The sequence below is a fragment of the Rhincodon typus genome, chromosome 6 (genome assembly GCF_021869965.1).
Source record: "Rhincodon typus isolate 14 chromosome 6, sRhiTyp1.1, whole genome shotgun sequence".
NCBI classification, from domain to species: Eukaryota; Metazoa; Chordata; class Chondrichthyes; order Orectolobiformes; family Rhincodontidae; genus Rhincodon; species Rhincodon typus.
In genome coordinates this window covers 62,941,122-62,958,452 of record NC_063337.1, presented here as the reverse complement: position 1 = coordinate 62,958,452, position 17,331 = coordinate 62,941,122, and positions in this window count along the sequence as shown.

Genomic DNA, 17,331 nt, shown 5'->3' with positions numbered 1-17,331 from the left:
CCTCTATCCCTCTTCTATCCGCCTCCCACTCTCTCCCTATTTATTTCGGAACCCCCTCCCCCTCCCCCTTTTCTGATGAAGGGTCTAGGCCCGAAACGTCAGCCTCTCTGCTCCTATGATGCTGCTTGGCCTGCAGTGTTCATCCAGCCCTGCACCTTGTTGTCTAACATTGTTTCCAAGTTCCTTTTCTGAAAACAACAGAAATGGATAGACTGGCTGTCAGCAAGGAAAACCAGTGGCAGGGAGCTGAAGGCTTGAGACCACTGCGATAAACCAGTGTTATCAAGAAGGAACAGAAACCTCAGCAAACTAATGCTGCAGGAGAAAAAAATAAGCTGGCAGGTGATCAGATGAAGAAAGAGCGGTCAAAAAGCAATAAGGAGGGGCGAAAAGAAGCTTAACAAAGGATTGGAAACAGGAGGTACATGTGGAGCAGGTCGGAGAGTAACAGTCCAATGGTCAGGATTGGACTTAGCTAAAAGTGTCCCCAAGTGGCCTGTGGTGCACATCCTCAATTCCTGGCCCACAATGAGTCCTCCCTTCCCTGTTCCACTGCCAGATGTCACAATCACTGGAAAACTCTTAAAGTGAAAACTCATTTTAAATCGGCTCCTATGAGAGCACAAACAAAGTATGTTAATTAACTGGAATTGCTCGAAAAGCTTAGCAGGTCTGGCAGCATCTGTGGACAGAAGTCAGAGTTAACATTTTGGGTTGAGTGATCCTTCCCCAGAACTGGGTTCTGCTGAGCTTTTCAAGAAATTTCTGTTTTTTGTTTCTGATTTTCAGCATCCGCAGTTTTTTGGTTTTCCTGTTAATTAACTGTCCTGCCTCATTATGTTTAAACGCTACGCAATCCCACAGCTGTACTATGTGCCAGCAGCTTACATAGAAAACACACTGCAGGTGCAGCAAGCAAACAGCCATGTCTTAGGATGTAGTTCTCATCAAGCTCAAGGGAGGCAGCCATCAATCAAGGATCCCAGTACAGTAAGTCAGGGGCAACCTCCAATATTAGCCCAGGGGATTGCCCATGGTCAGGCAACTAATTGTGGTGTTTTTCGTCAGAGGGCCTATTCCTCTGTAGTCCGGGGAGTAGGTTACGGTCAATCGTGGCATTCCATTAGGTCACTCAAGGGGATAGGACACCGTCAATCCGTTGGGTCTGCCCACAGAAACTAAAGGGAAAAAGAGTGGTGGGGGTACAAAGGGATCTGCAGTTAGGAGAAGGAGACTCAGGAACCTCTTCACTGGGATTGAGGGGTGCAGGCTGCGGGCAATGACAATTGTGAAGCAGTGCAACAGGATTTCTTTGGGGATATAGCAAAGCATGGATGGGAATGAGGTTATGCGGGAGAGGGCATCATAAATGGTCAGGAGCAGCTTGATTTCACAGGGGTGACAGTATATGACCACACCTGGCATGGTGGGCAGCCGCAGGCTCAGACAGGTTAAATGGAAACCTGGGGAGATGCAAAGCCTGTGGAGTTCACAGATAGGGCTGCCAGAAAGGTGATCCGGATGTTTAAGGCCTCACTGACATATTGACAGATGTTGGAAGCTAGTGGTTGAGGAGTACTCATTGCCACCTTCCATCGGTGTTGGACATCAAAAGTATGCAATGGGAAAGGAAAGGGCTACAACCTCACAGCGAGTAGGCAAAGCAAGAGTGTTGACCTGTGAGAGGGCTGGGAGGACCTACCAACATGAGGCCCTTTGAAGGGAAATAAAATTGCACAAATACACAAGCATTGTAGAGGACACAGACCTGTGAGGTCTTGGCCATCCTAATGCCTTCTGTTTGCTATGCACCTCTCTGCCTCAAACATCAGTGACCACCTCATTCATACTATCACTTTTGGACCCAGAGACCAAGTAAAGAACAGGGATGCTGTAGAACAAGGGGCAATGTTGTCATCAGGACATCATTCTTAATCTTGTTTCTGCATGCTACAGCAGGCTCTCAACATACACATCGATCCATGGTGCATTGTGTGTAGACGTGAAGTCAGGAACCACACTGACACTGTGTACCCAGAGTTACAGAAACTCAGATAAACAGATGTAAAGCCAAAACAGTGATATTTGCACAAACCTGAAAATTAATGTATAATGCATTGTTGCTTGTGCAACTGAAGTGCCCTCAGTATGTTTTACTCCTCCTCAGGGGTGCAGAATGGAGGTTGAGGGCCCGCCCACTTCTAAAATCTATTAACAGGAGGGCTTTGTGTGCGGTTCATCCCTAAGATTTATGCCTTCTGGCATTGTCTTGTATCCTTGCAAGGGAGGGGTATTTGGAGTATTCATGAGGCTCCCTGTTCCTGTCACCACAACTTTGGTCTCGAGAACATATGGCATGGTTGATAATGTGTGCTCTTCTCCAGTAGACCCCAAGGCAGCTAGATCTGGCTGCCCATGCAACTACCAAACTATCCACGAAGCTAGACAGACATCACATAAATCACTGGACTGCTGCATCTTCTGGGAAATGAGGGCCGTTGCATCATACATGTCTGTTTGGCATTCCTGTCCCTATCTATGCATTGTGACAAAGCCCCTGATTGCTAACACTATTGGGTCCTCTCCTGCCTGGAACTGAGCAGTTGCCTGGCCTCTGGCAGTCCACCAAGTCCCACCGGCCTGGGACGTTTCTTCCAAATGCAGAACTGTCACAGTGCAGTTCTTCCAACTTTCTAAGGCTAACATTTCCACTAAGGTGTCAGTATCTGTACTGGTGAGGGCTGCAGGATGCTCTCTCTGAAGTCTCCGTAATCTCATGATCAGAGGTTGAGGACAAGGCTTCCAGCAAAGCTTCCTTGGAGGTGATGGATATGCCAGTGGTACGTGCAAGACAAAAGAGAGAGGGGTGCTGTAGTGGTCAGTGATTAGACATGGTATGCAATGAATGACACTGATGGTTATATGTACGTCAACTGTTGATTTTTTTTTTCCTGAATAGTTCTTAGGAACTGATTAACAGTCATATCGTATGATGATTAGCTATGCTTTAAAATAATTCTATAATTTTAGTAAATTCAAATGAAACCTCTGATGCAATGGCATTAGTTCTGGTTAAGGAGTTATAACAGCTATTGGCTGTAATGTCCCGTTTTTCTCTTTTTTATTCATTGACAAGATCAGTTAAATTCCAGTATTTCTTTATCTGTTTTAGTGTATAAAATGTATATGTATGTGTAACCTGTGTGGGCGTGCTGATGGATTATTCCATACCAATAATTAACTTGTAATATTTCAAAAGACGAACATGGCCATTTAGCGTATCTTAATTCATACACCAGAAAGACTACTTATTACTCCATCTCAAATTTTGTGACTGGTTCTGGAGTTTTAGTTGCAATACTCTACCAGATTTCCATACATTTATTATACTGCATGTGAAGAAGTTCTTAACGTCAGTTTTAAAGTTTCCATTTGTTGTTTGAAATAGTGTCCCTTTGTCTCATTTTCAGAGTTTAGTTTGAAGCAATGTTTAGTAACATGCATATTCTGTACCTCTACAAGTTCACTTCGGTCACTTTCATGAATGGATAGTAGCCCCTCAGAACTCTTAGGATATTTTAATTAGATTGTCTAAGTTTTTTGCACCCTATGATCTGCATGTACTTGCTTATTATGATCTGCCATACTGCTCAAAACAAAGCTTTTCGCTGTACTTAGGTATACATGACAATAAATAAATCAAATCATATCAAAATAAATGAATGTCTTCTCATATGATGAGCGGTTGAGAATTCAGAATCTGAACTCTATGGACTTTAGAAGAATGAGGTAATCTGATTGAAACTTTTAGGATACTGAAAGGCCTAAATAGAGTGGACGCGCATGAGGTGTTTCCACTAGTGGGAGAAACCACTGTGTACAGTAGGGGGCACAGCCCCAGGAGGAAGGAACGACCCTTTAGAACTGAGACAAGGAGTAATTTTTTCAGCCAGAGGGTGGTGGCTCTGTGGAACTCAATGCTGCACAGGGCTGTGGAGCCCAAGTCATTAAGTGTATTTAAGACAGAGATGGATAGGCTCTTGATTAGTAAGGGAATCAAATGTTATGGAGAGAAGGCAGGAGAATGGGGTTGAGAAGCATATCAGCCTTGATCAAACGTTGGAGCAGATTCACAGGACTGAATGCCTAATTCTGCTGCTATATCTTACTGTCTTATTGTGTTATGCAATTCAGTTTGAAAACTGATTGTCCACTTGAAGAACGCCTGGAAGACTTCTTGATACCGTTTCCTGAACTGCCTTCATGAATCGCTGGAGTCCACCTGATGTAGGTCAATGCACAATGCCCCTGGGGAGCGAATTCCAGGATTTTTACCCAGCGACTGTGAAGGAATATTTCCAAGTCAGGATGGTAACTGGCTTGGAGGGGAACTTGGTAGGGACAGGTGGTGGTGTTCGCATTTATCTGCTGCCCTTATGCTTCTAGATGGAAATGATCATTGGTTTGGTAGGTGCTGCCTAAAGATCTTTGGTGAATTTCTGCAGTGCATTTTGTATATAGGACACATTACTGCTTCTGAGTGTTGGTGGTGGAGAGGGTGGATGCCAATCAGGAGGGCTGCTTTGTCCTGGATGGTGTCAAGCTTCCTGTGTGCTGTTGGAGCAGCACCCATCTAGGCAAGTGGGAATACTTGTACCTTGTAGAATGTGGTTAAGCTTTGGGGAGTCAGCAGGTGAGTTACTTGCTGCAGTATTCATTGCCTTTGACTTGCTCTTGTAGCTACTGTGTTTACGTGGTGAGTCCAGTTAAGTTTCTGTTCAATAGTAACCCCCAGGATTTTGATAATGGGGTATTTAGTGATGGTACTACAATGAATTTCCAGCGGTAGTGGTTAGATTCTCCCTTATTGGAGACAGTCATTGCCTGGCAAATATTACGTGCTACATGTCAGCCAAGGCTGGATATTGTCCAGATCTTGATGCGTTTGAGTTTCTGAGGAATCGCGAATAGTCCTGAACATTGTGTAATCATCAGCAAACGTCCCCACTTCTGATTTTTTATGATGGAGGGAAGGTCATTGGTGAAGCAGCTGAAGATAGTTGTACCTAGGACACCACCCAAAGGAACTGGATGTCCTGGAGCTGAGATGACTAACATCCAATAACCATTAACTATCTTCATCTGTGCCAGGTATCACTCCAACTGAGGGAGAGTTTGCTGATCCTCACTGATTCCACTTTGCTAGGACTCTTTGATGCCACACTTGGTCAAATGAAGCCCTGATGTTAAGGGCAGCCACTCTCACCTCACCTCTGAAATTCAGCTCTTTTGTTAATACTTGAACTAAGGCTGTATTCAGAGCAGGAGCTAAGCAGCACTAGTGAAACTTGGTATCAGTGAGCAGACAGTGGCTAAACAGTTGCTGTTTGATAGCACTGTTGACACCTTCCATCACTTTATTGATGATCGAGAGTAAACTGATGGGGTGATAATTGGCTAGATTGGATTTGTCTTGCTTCTTTTGTGTACATAAAATACCAGGACAATTTTCCACATTGTCAGGTAGATGCCAGCATTGTAACTGTACTGGAAGAGCTTGGCTAGGGGAACAGCAAGCTCTGGAGCTTGGTGTAGAGTGTGGCGGGGGAGGTGGGGGTTGGGGGCAGCACAGTGGCTCAGTGGTTAGCACTGCTGCCTCATAGAGCCAGGAACCTGGGTTCAATTCTACCCTCAGGCAACTGTCTGTGTGTTGTTTGCACATTCTGCTCATATCTACATGGGTTTCCTCCAGGTGCTCCAGTTTCCTCCCACAGTCCAAAGATGTGCAGGTTGGGTGGATTGGCAGTGCTAAATTGCCCATAGTGTCCAGGGACATATATGTTAGGTGGATTAGCCATGGAGAATGCAGCGTTACAGGGATAGGGTAGGGGGTGAGTCTGGGTGGGATGCTCTTTGGAAGGTCGGTGTGGACTCTTTGGGCTGAATAGCCTGCTTCCACATTCTAGAAATTCTTTGATTTCATCAATCTATGTGGTCACGGCCCAATGCCTTTGCACTATGCAGTACCTCCAACTGCTTCTTATTTCACATGGAGCGAATCAAATTGGCTGAAGACTAATATCTGTGACTACTGGAGGCGGCCAAGATGGATCATCCACTTGGCACTTCTGGCTGAAAATTGCTGCAAATGCTTCTGCCTTATCTTTTGCACTGATGTGTCGGCCTCTTCACTCATTGATGATGCAGATGTTTGTGGACCTCCTCCTCCAGTCACTTACTTAATTGTCCATCACCATACATGACAGATGTGGTTGGACAGCAGAGCTTAGATCTGATACATTGGTTGTGGGATCACTTAGCTCTGCCGATCACTTGCTATTTATACTGGTTGGCATGCAATGCTGCTAGCTTCACTAAGTTGACACCTTGACAAGTTGAACTTGACACCAAGTTGCCAGGTGCTGCTCCCTGCATGCCCTCCTGCACTCTCCTTTGAATCAGGATTGATCGACTGGCTTGATGGGGACATATTCGGACACAAGGTTGCAGATTGTGCAGGGGTCCAATTCTGCTGCTTTTGATGGATCACAATACCAGTCTTGAGTTTGTCCCATTTAGACACACAACACGATGTAGGGGATTCTCAATGTGAAGATGGGACTTCGTCTTCATAAAGACTGTGCAGTGGTCACTCTCACCAATTGTGTTATGAACAAATGCATCTGCAGCCAGCAGATGGGTAAGAATGAAGTCAAGTATGTTTTTCCCTCTTGTTGGTTCTCTCACCACTTGCTGCAGATCCAGTATAGCAGTAAGGTCCATCAGAACCCAACTAGCCTGGTCTGCAGTGCTGTTGCCGAGCCACTCTTGGTGTTGGACTTTGAAATCCCCCATCCAGAATACATTCTGCACCATTGCCAAGTACAATCCAAGTGCTTCATCCAAGTGCTGATTCATTAGCCAAGGGAGGACAACATGTGGTAATCAGCCAGAGGTTTCCTTACCCATATTTAACCTGAAGCCATGAGACTTTGTGCGATCTGGAATTTGCTGTGTCTGTCCTGCCAGCTGGACAAGGTATATCCAGGGATGGTGATGGTGGTCCCTGGGACATTTTTTGTAAGTTATGATTCCGTGATTATAACTTTTTCAGACTATTACTTGACTTGTCTATGAGACAGCTCTCCAATTTGGGCATTAGGTCAATGTCAGATGGTCCGTCGGTTTCATTTCTTTGTTGAGACTTCATGGCGGTTGATACAACTAAATGGTTTGCTAGGCTACTTCAGACGGGAGTTAAGAATCAACCACATTGCAGTGGGTCTGGAGTCACATGTAGGTCAGACCAGATGGGGATGGTAAATTTCGTTCCCTGAAAGCCTCAAGGAATGAGCCAGATGGTTTTTTCTGACAATCAACATTGGCTTAATGGTCATCAGCAAGTTTTCTTCTTAATTTAAATTCTACCATCTGTCATGGTGGATTGAAACCCAGGTCCCTGAAACATTAGCTGAGTTTTTGGATTGATAGTCTAGCGATAATACCATTAGGGCATCACCTCTGCTTGATGGTGAAGTAGATTTTGACTGTAGGAAAGTTAAAAAAGATGCATGGAGAATTCTGTTTTGCATCTCATACAAAGTCAGGGCATACAGGTGGAGGCACTGGCCAGAATCTTACAATACTCCTTCAATATAGCAGTGGTGCTAGATGAGTGTAGAAATGCAAACGCTACATCCTTAATCAAATTATAGACTAGTCAATTTAGCTTTGGTAGCGGGGAAGCTTCCAGAGATGAAAATCCATGATAAAATTAGGGAAAGTCATCATAGATTTACTATAGACAAGTTTTATTCAAATATCTTGATTAAATGTTTTTTATGGAGTAAGAGAAAAGATTGATTAGGTATTAGGTGGTGCACTTACAAAAAGCATTTAATAGCACCACATAATGGATGTATAAACAACGGTGGAGTCCATAGAATAAAAGAGAAAGTGACAACATAGATCTGGATGCCAGGAAATAGGGAGCATCGGTGAATATGAGATAACAAGGTGTAGAGCTGGATGAACACAGCTGGCCAAGCAGCATCAGAGGAGCAGGAAGGCTGACGTTTCGGGCCTAGACCCTTCTTCAGAAAATGAATAGGTGAATAGATGTTTTTTGGACTGGGGAAAGGCATATAGGGTGGAGTTCTCCAGGAGTTGGTACCAGGACTTCTTTAGAGTCAGAGAGATGTACTACACAGAAACAGACCCTTTGGTCCAACTCATCCATGCTGACCAGACATCCTAAATTAATCCCATTTGCCAGCACTTGGCCCATATCTCTCTAAACCCTTCCAATTCATGTAGTCATCCAGATGCCTTTTAAATGTTGTAACTGTACCAATCTCCACCACTTCCTCTGTCAGCTCATTCCATAGACATACCACCCTCTGCGTAAAAAGGCTGCCCCTCAAATCTCTTTTAAATCTTTTCTGCTCTCATCTTAAACCTATGCCCTCTAGTTTTAGTTTCCGCTACCCTGGGAAAAATAAAGAACTTGGCTATTCATCCCATCAATGCCCCTCATGAATTTATAAACCTCTATAAAGGTCACCAGTCAGCCTCCGACACTTCAGGACAATAGCCCCAGCCTATTCAGCCCCTCCCTATAGTTCAAACCCTCCAAACTCAGCAACCTCCTTGTAAATCTTTCCTGAACCCTTTCAAGTTTAAGAACATCCTTTCTGTAGCAGGGCGACCAGAATTGAATGCAATATTTCAAAAGTAGCCTAACCAATGTACTGTATAGCCACAACTCCTATATTCAATGCACTGACCAATAAAGGCAAGTGTACTACCCTGTCTACCTTCAAGGAACTATGAACCTGCACCCCACAGTCTCTTTGTTCAGCAACACTCTACCATTAACCGTATAAGTCCTGCCCTAATTTGCCTCATCAAAATGCAACTCTTCACATTTATCTAAATTAAATTCCATCTAATGGTAGATGGCCCATCAGTGCATCTGATCATGGTCCCATTGTATTCTGAGATAACTTTCTTCACTATCTACTACACAACCAATTTTGGTGTCTTCTGCAAACTTACTAACCATTCCTCCTATATTCACATCCAAATCATTTTATATAAATGACAAGAAGCAGTGGACCCAGCACCAATCCTTGTAGCACACCGCTGTTCACAGGCCTCCAGTCTGAAAAACAACCCTCCACCACTACCGAGATAGCAAGAACTGCAGATGCTGGAGTCTGAAGAAGGGTCCCAACCCGAAATGTCCGCTTTCCTGTTCCTCTGATGCTGCCTGGCCTGCTGTGTTCCTTCAGCTCCACACTTTGTTACCTCCACCACCGCCCTCTGTCTCCTACCTTCAAGTTAGTTTTGTATCCAAATGGCTTTCTCTGGATTCCATGTGATCTAACCTTACCAATGAGTCTACCATGTGGAACCTTGTCGACCACCTTGCTGAAGTCCATACAGACAACATCCACTGCTCTATCTTCATCCATCTTCTTTGTCACTTCTTCAACAAACTCAATCAAGTTTTTTAATAAGTTACACTTAGACTTATGCTTTAGTGACATTGGTGTCACGTTCTATCCTTACTCCCTCAACAAATATTTAGATTATGCTAGTTAAACTAGTATGGCCTACTAAAATGGTAGTCCTGGTAATTTGTTTTTATTCATGCATGGGATGGCCCAACCCTAGTTGGTCTTAAGGAGGTGGTGGGGAGCAACCTTCTTTAACCATTGCAGTCCATTTGGTGTAGGTGGACCGACATGCCATCAGGGTGGGAGTTCTAGGATTTTGACCCCAGCAACGCTGAAAGAATGATGATATATTTCCAAGTCAGTATGGTGAGTGGCAAGGAGGGTACTTAGTGGAAGTGGTGTTCCAATGTATTTGCCACCCTTGTTCTTCTTGATGGTAGCGGTTGTAGGTTTGAAGGATGCTGTCCAATGAGCCTAATGGTTGAAGGTGGCAGGGCCAGCTAAGAGAATGGTCACAAAGGCGCAGGGAATCAAAGAGTACAGAATAAAACAAAAGCAAGAATGTTATGAAGAACTTACATAAAACATTCATTTATCTTTCAGATCTGTGGTCACTCAAAAGACTAATTCCCTGAAGTCCTTCTATCACAATAGTCATTATGGTAGAATCTCCACAGAGCTTCATCAAATTAGTCACTGTGACTGCACGTAAGCACAATCAGACAAAATGGATATCAAAACAAAAGTGGGTAATGCATAAAAAGCCAAAGGAAGCAAGCTCACACAGGCTGTTGGGACAAGATTCGAACAAAGATAAGTATAAACATTTTAGTTTGTGGTGATGAGAACCTGGGAATCAAAACAGGTAAGCACAAGCAAGAATGATGATAGGCCAGTATTTGGTACTTGGTTGTATAAAAACTGCACAATTTTGGATGAACTTAATGTTATCTCATCTAGACTGCACACCAAATAAACATTTTGACCATTCAAAGGCAGCAGGAGATTAGAGGAGATGTTACAGTTACAATCTTAAAAAAGAAAAACGTTTGTTTTAAAATGGAATGTAAAGCTGAGGTTGCTAATTTGGGATTTGTACTTAGTACTTCCATCTTTATTCGCCCCTTGTACAATCAGCGAGCGTACAAGATGCTGCAACGTTGCATACTTGAAATAAAAGCGTGTATGGTTCCTCAATTATAGCAACATGTCACAATAACCTCAATGTTTTTGTATTTCTACAAAATCATTCCCGTTTTTCACTTTTAATGCTAAATCCAGAGTATAGTAACCTGCTAGCAAGCGTACTTTTAATGCTTAAAGTTTACACAAATTTCTAGTCCTTCATGATCTGATCATTAAATAGAACTGTGAGAAGATTACATATTTTAGTCTGTTCGAAGGAAACGTATTTAAATTTAACATTTCAGCTTCCTCAAAAATATTTCATAAAATCCTCTTGATAATTGTTCGAACATTGTTCGACACAGTTTATTTCGCACCAACCACTATTTACATTGGAGAATGTTAGATTTTGTACTGCACTGAAACTGATGAAAACTTACAAGTTATCATCCACTTTGCAGTAGAACTTGAATGAGCTCGTTCTTCCCAATACATTCTTTTTTTTTACAAAAATGACGCCCATCAATACATTTATCGGTTCTGCGAACAAACCAATTGCAAAGAACCTCAACCAGCCTTCTCTCTATCGATTGTCTGTATAACAATTTAGGGGCAAAAGCCACCTTTACTCACATTTATCAACTTCGAAACTATTGCGTAGTTATGTGGAGGAAAAAACTGCTCCAGTTTAACCTACGATCAATTGCGCAACACGCTTCCCCGATCAGCTTACTAACTACTGTACGCTGCAAATGTATTGAGAAACAGCTGAACCCCGCCCGAGTGATCTGCATCAAGTCCACCTACCTGTCAGTCATCACCATGGACCACCCCTCACCCTTCAGTCATCACTAGGGATAACCACTCATCACTTGTCAGTCATCACCAAGAACCACCCCTCACTGCCTATTAGTCATTGTCAGGTACCACACCTCATCACCTGTCAATCATCTGGAGGGTCTTATACCTCTCAATGAGAGATTTCTGAAGAAGGATCTAGGCCCGAAACGTCAGCTTTCCTGCTCCTCTGATGCTGCTTGGCATGCTGTGTTCATCCAGCTCTACAACTTGTTATCTCAATGAGAGCACCTCTTGTTCCTCCAGAGAGCAAGGAGGAGCCATGAAATGACCTCGGAAACTAGGTTTAAAGAGAATCCCAAAGTATTCTATACCTACATTAAAAAAAGAGGATAACTAGGGAGATATCCATTCAAGGATAAAGGAGGGAACTTGTGCTTGGAGGCAGAGCATGTGGGCAAGATCCTAAAATAGTACTTTGCATTGGTATCACTTAGGAGAAGGACATGGAGGATAATGAGATTAGTGCAGAGCATGTGGGTTGAGAGGTAACCTTATAGAAGTTTATAAAATAATGAGGGATATAGATAGAGTTAATGGTATTTGTCTTTTCCCTAGGACAGGGGATTTCAAGGCTAGAGGGCACATTTTAAAATAAGAGATTGGAGGTTTCAAAAAGACATGGGGACAAATTTTTTACACAGAGAGTGTTTCATGTATGGAATGAAAATCCTGAGGAGGTGTTGGATGTGGGTACAATTACAGTGTTTAAAAGACATTTGGATAAGTACGTGAAAAGGAAAGGTTTGGAGAGATATGGACCAGGAGAAGGCAGGTGGGACAAGTTTAGTTTGGGATTATGTTCGGCATGGATTGGTTGGACCAAAGGATCTGTTTCTGTGCTGTATGACTCTATGCTAATATGCTATGGCATTTTGAGATCAGGAAAGAAGTGATATTGGGTCTTTTGAAGAGCATTAAGGTAGATAAGGCCCTAGGGCCTGATGGTATCTATCCCAGGTTATTGAGAGAGGCAAGAAAGGAGAATGAAGGAGCCTTTACAAAGGTTTGATTCTTCACTAGCCACTGGAGGTATCCCAGAAGACTGACGAATAGCTAATGTTCAAGAAGCGAAATACGGATAATCCAGGAAAGTATAGAGCAGTGAGTCTCACATCAGTAGTTGGGAAGCTGTTGCAGAGAATACTTAGGGATACGATTTTGGTGCATTTGGAAAGGCATGACCTAGTTAGTGACAGTCAGCACAGCTTTGTGCAGGACAGGTCATGTCTTACTAACTTGTTTGAATTTTTTGTGGCAGTGACAAAGATGATCAATGACGGTGCAGCAGTGAATTTTGTCTACATGGATTTTAGTAAGGCTTTGAAAAAGGTTCGTCATGATAGGCTAATCCAGAAGATTAAGATGTATGGGATCCATGATGATGTGGCCGCTTGGATTTAGAATTGGCTTGCCCATAGAAGACAGAAAGTGGTGGTGGAAGGATGCTTTTCTGGGTGGAGGTCCATGACTAGTGGTGTTCCGCAGGGATACTGAGACCTCTGCTGCTTGTATAAAAATAAATGACTTTGATGAAAATGTAGATAGGTGGGTTAGTAAATTTGTAGACAACACAAAGAATGGTGCAGTTGTGGATAATGTAGAAGGTTGTCAAAGGATTCGATGGGATATAGATCAGTTGTAGATATGGGTGAAGAAATGACAGATGGAGTTTCATCCAGGCAAGTGTGAGGTGTTGTACTTTGGGAGATCAAGTGTTGAGGAAAAGTATAACGTTAATGGCAGGATCTTGAACAGCATTGTTGTACAGAGGGATCATAGAATCATATATTCCCTATAGTGTGGAAGACTTGATTCGGCCCATCAAGTTCATACCAAATCTCTGAAGAACATACCACCCTGACCCACCCCATATCCCTGAATCTCCCATGGTTAATCCACCTAGCCTGCACATCTTTGGACTGTGGGAGGAAACCAGAGAACCTAGAGGAAACCATACAGTCACAGGGAGAATGGGCAAACTCAACACAGACAGTTGTCCGAGGCTGAGACTGAACCCGGGTCCCTGATGCTATGCGGTAGCAACACTGACCACTGAGCCACTATGCTGGAAGGATCTTAGGTTTCAAGTCCATAGCTCCTAGAATGTAGCCATACAAGTAGATAGGTTGGTACAAAAGGTGCTTGCCTTTACTGGTCAGGGCATTGAGTACAAGAGTCAAGGTGTCATGTTGCAGCTTTGTAAGATTTTGGTTAGGCTGCACTTAGCGTATTGTGTTCAATTTTGGTCACCATGTTACAGGAAGGATGTGTGCAGGCTTTGGAGAGGGTGTAGAAGATATTTAACCAGGATGTTGCCTGAATTAAAGGGTATGAGCTGCAAGGAGAGGCTAGAAAAACTTGCTTTGTTTTCTCTGGAGCGGCGGATTGGTGGGGTGGAGCTGAGGGGTGATTTGATAGGAGTCCATAAAATTATGAGATACATAGATAGGGTTGATGTTCAGAGTCTTTTTCCCAGTGTTCAAATGTCTAATACTAGGGGGCATGCATTTAACATGAAAGGGGGAAATTTCAGGGAGATGTGAGGGACAAGTATTTTACACAGAGTGTGGTAGGATCTGGAATGTGCTGCTGTGGTGGTGGTGATGGAGATGTATACGATTGGGCTGTTTAAGGATCTTTTAAATAAATACATGAATGTGCAAGGAATTGAGGGATAAGAATGAAGGCCGCGCAGAAGGGATTAGTTTAATTTAGGCATCATGTTCAGTACAATATTGTGGGCCCTGTACTATTTTATGTTCTATTTAAATACTGGGGTGCCATCTGAGTGTACACCATGAAATAAGAACGAGAATTTAGGTTAGACATTTCCTTCTTAGAAACATAACATTCATGTTGACTAAGCCAACCAAAGTATATGATTTGAATACATTTATCCCTTTCTATTAGGATAATATTGGTTATATTACCCGCTATTAAAGTGTTTCTTTTGTAACACTGAAGCCCAGAATATACAAAATATAATTGGCGATATTAATAGACGTGTATTCATATATGGATTGAAAATAAATGGAGTAATCATTGTTTTAAAATATAGGATCTAGAATTCAATGCAACCTATAACTTCTGAGTTTTGTATTTGTAGTTAGTGCTGTTTCTCTCTGTGTATTGTGTACGTTTGCAGCTTTAGAGTGCTCAGAGGTGTTCTCTGTATTTATTCTGACATATAATTGTAATTTTGCAAAGCAATGTGGCTTAAAACAAAATCTTGCAATATTTTCACAGAAATTCAGGCATATTATTTAACATTATGTCAGGAAGTTTGCATCTATAAGACTCAAGTTAGGGGAGCAACATATGCTCCTCACTTGCCTGAATGCAGTTTCAACAGCAATGAAGAAACTTGACGTCATCAAGGACAAATCAGTCTGCTTGATTGGAGCCTAGTCCAAAATCTTAAAGACACAGTCGTTCCACCACAGATGTACAGATTTTTCAGTGTGTAATATCCCCAAGATACACTGCAGCTACTCTCTAAAGCTCCATTGATAGCAATTTCTGAACCTTTGACCAATCGCAGAATAAGGGATAGAACATTTAAGACTGAAATGTGGAGGAATTTCTTCATTTAGTAGCTGTTGAATCAATGGAATTTTCTACCCAGAGGGCTCTAATTCAATCATTGAATATGTTCAAGACAGAACTGATAGATTAATGGAGATGAATGACAATGAAAGGATTTGGTGATAGCTTAGGAAAGTAGCATTATGGTAAATGATCAGCCATGATCTAATTAAATGGTAGACCAGGCTTTATGGACTGAATGGGCTAAACACCTAGAGGAATAAAGGCATCAGGAGCATGGAAATGTCACCACCTTCAAATTTTCTTTTAAGCCACTAAAAACAAATCACTGTCACTTGATCAAAGACCTGGAGCTCCCTCTCCAACAAAACTGTGGGTGGACCGACACCATGTTGGCTGCAGAGGCCCAACAATAGGGCTCACCACCAGCTTGTGAAGAGCAACTGGGGACTGACAATAAACGCTGACCTTATTGGCAATGCCCACACCCTATGAATGATTTTTAAAAATTGATTCAGGGCTGTGGGCTTCACTGGCTAAGCGTTAAGCTGCTTCTTAAACGACTGCAGCCCATTAGGTACAGGTACCTATTGTGCTCTAACGGAGAAAGATCCAGGATTTTGACTCAGCAACACTGAAGGAATAACAATATATTTTCAAGAAAGAATGGTGAATGGCTTGGAAGGAAACTTGCCAGTTGTGGTGTTTCTGCTGTCCCTATCCTTCTAGATGACAATAGTTGTAGATTTGAAAGATCTTGATGAATTCCGGAGTGCATCTTTTGTAGATGTTACATACTGGTGCTATTGTGTATCAACAGTAGAGGAGTGAATGTGGTGCTAGTCAAGCAGACTGCTTTGTTCTGAATGGTTTCAAGCTTCTTGGGTGTTATCAAAATTGCACTCAATAAGGGAAATGGGGAGTATTCCATCACACTCATGACCAATGTTCCTTCTGGATGGCCATGTGTATAGCCACTCCATGGCTATTTGGTTGGTACACCAATTGTGGCGTTGTTGTTGCCTCCAAAAGACATTGGCATGCATGAACCTCAAAGGTCTACACAGCCACAAAGGAAAATTAGAGAGAAAACTAATTCCTGACTCGTGTCTTGTAGATGTTTAACAGCTTTAGGAGGTAAGTTATTTTCTGCAAGATTACTAGCTTCTGACCTGCACTTGCAGCCACATTATTTATATGGCTAGCCCAGTTCATTTTCTGGTTCATTATAACTCCCAGAACTTTGGTAGTGCGAGACTCAGTGATGGTGATGGCATTTACTGTCAAGGGGCAATGGTTAGATTTGATTTTATTGGAGATAGCCATTGCCTAGCACTTGTGTGACACAAACATCACTTGCCACTTGTCAGCCTAAATCTGGATATTCTCTTGGCGCAATTGGACATGGACTTCTTCAGTGTCTGAGAAGTCACAAATGTTGCTGAGCATTTTGCCATCATCAGTGAACACCTCCGCTTCTGACCTTATGTTGGACAGAAGGTAATTGACGAAGCAAATGAGGATGGTTGGGCCTAGTATCTAGAGCACTTGTGGTGCAGTGGTAGTGTCCCTACCCTGACTCTGGAGGCCTGGGTTCAAGTCCTATTTGATCTTGGGGATGTATAATAACATCTCTGAACAGGTTGAATAGGATATACCAGGGCTAAGAGATTGAGTTCCCAACACCAGCAACCACCTTCCTTTTCCTATGACTCAACCATCAGTTTTCCTATGACTCTTGTTGACTCTAGTTTTGTGATTCCAGGGTATTATTTCAAAGAAGGTCATGAAAGCTATCTCTGATATCCTGGTCGATATGTATTTGTAAAGCAACATCACAAAAAGTCATTACGACAGTTCTGTTGATTTGGGTTTGCTGTTAGCATATTTACTGCTGCGTTCCCTAAATTATAAAAGTACTTCACTAATTGTAAAGTACTTCATTGGTGCAGGGAGAAAAATTTATTTCTATTGCACTTTCTGTAATTACTGATCTGAAATGTTTTGATCTTGGGCTGCATGTCTGACATGTAATATATATTGCCTAGATTAAGACTAATACAATTGTACTGTGACACCTTAAGCGTGAAAGATGCTAGATTTAATTGCAAATTCTACAATTTTCAAGCAGAAGTGTTTGTAATATATGTTTACTAATGTTAAGAATAAAGTATATTTTAGAGGAAAAGTGTAAAGAGCTTTGCAACATCTTGTGGTGCGGAAAGGTGCTATATTATTGCAAGGCTTTCTTTCATTTTTATTATTCCTTTATTGTCATAAAGCCAATTTTCTAGAACTTTCTACCTGATAATATTGTGAGAGCATGGCCATAAAGACA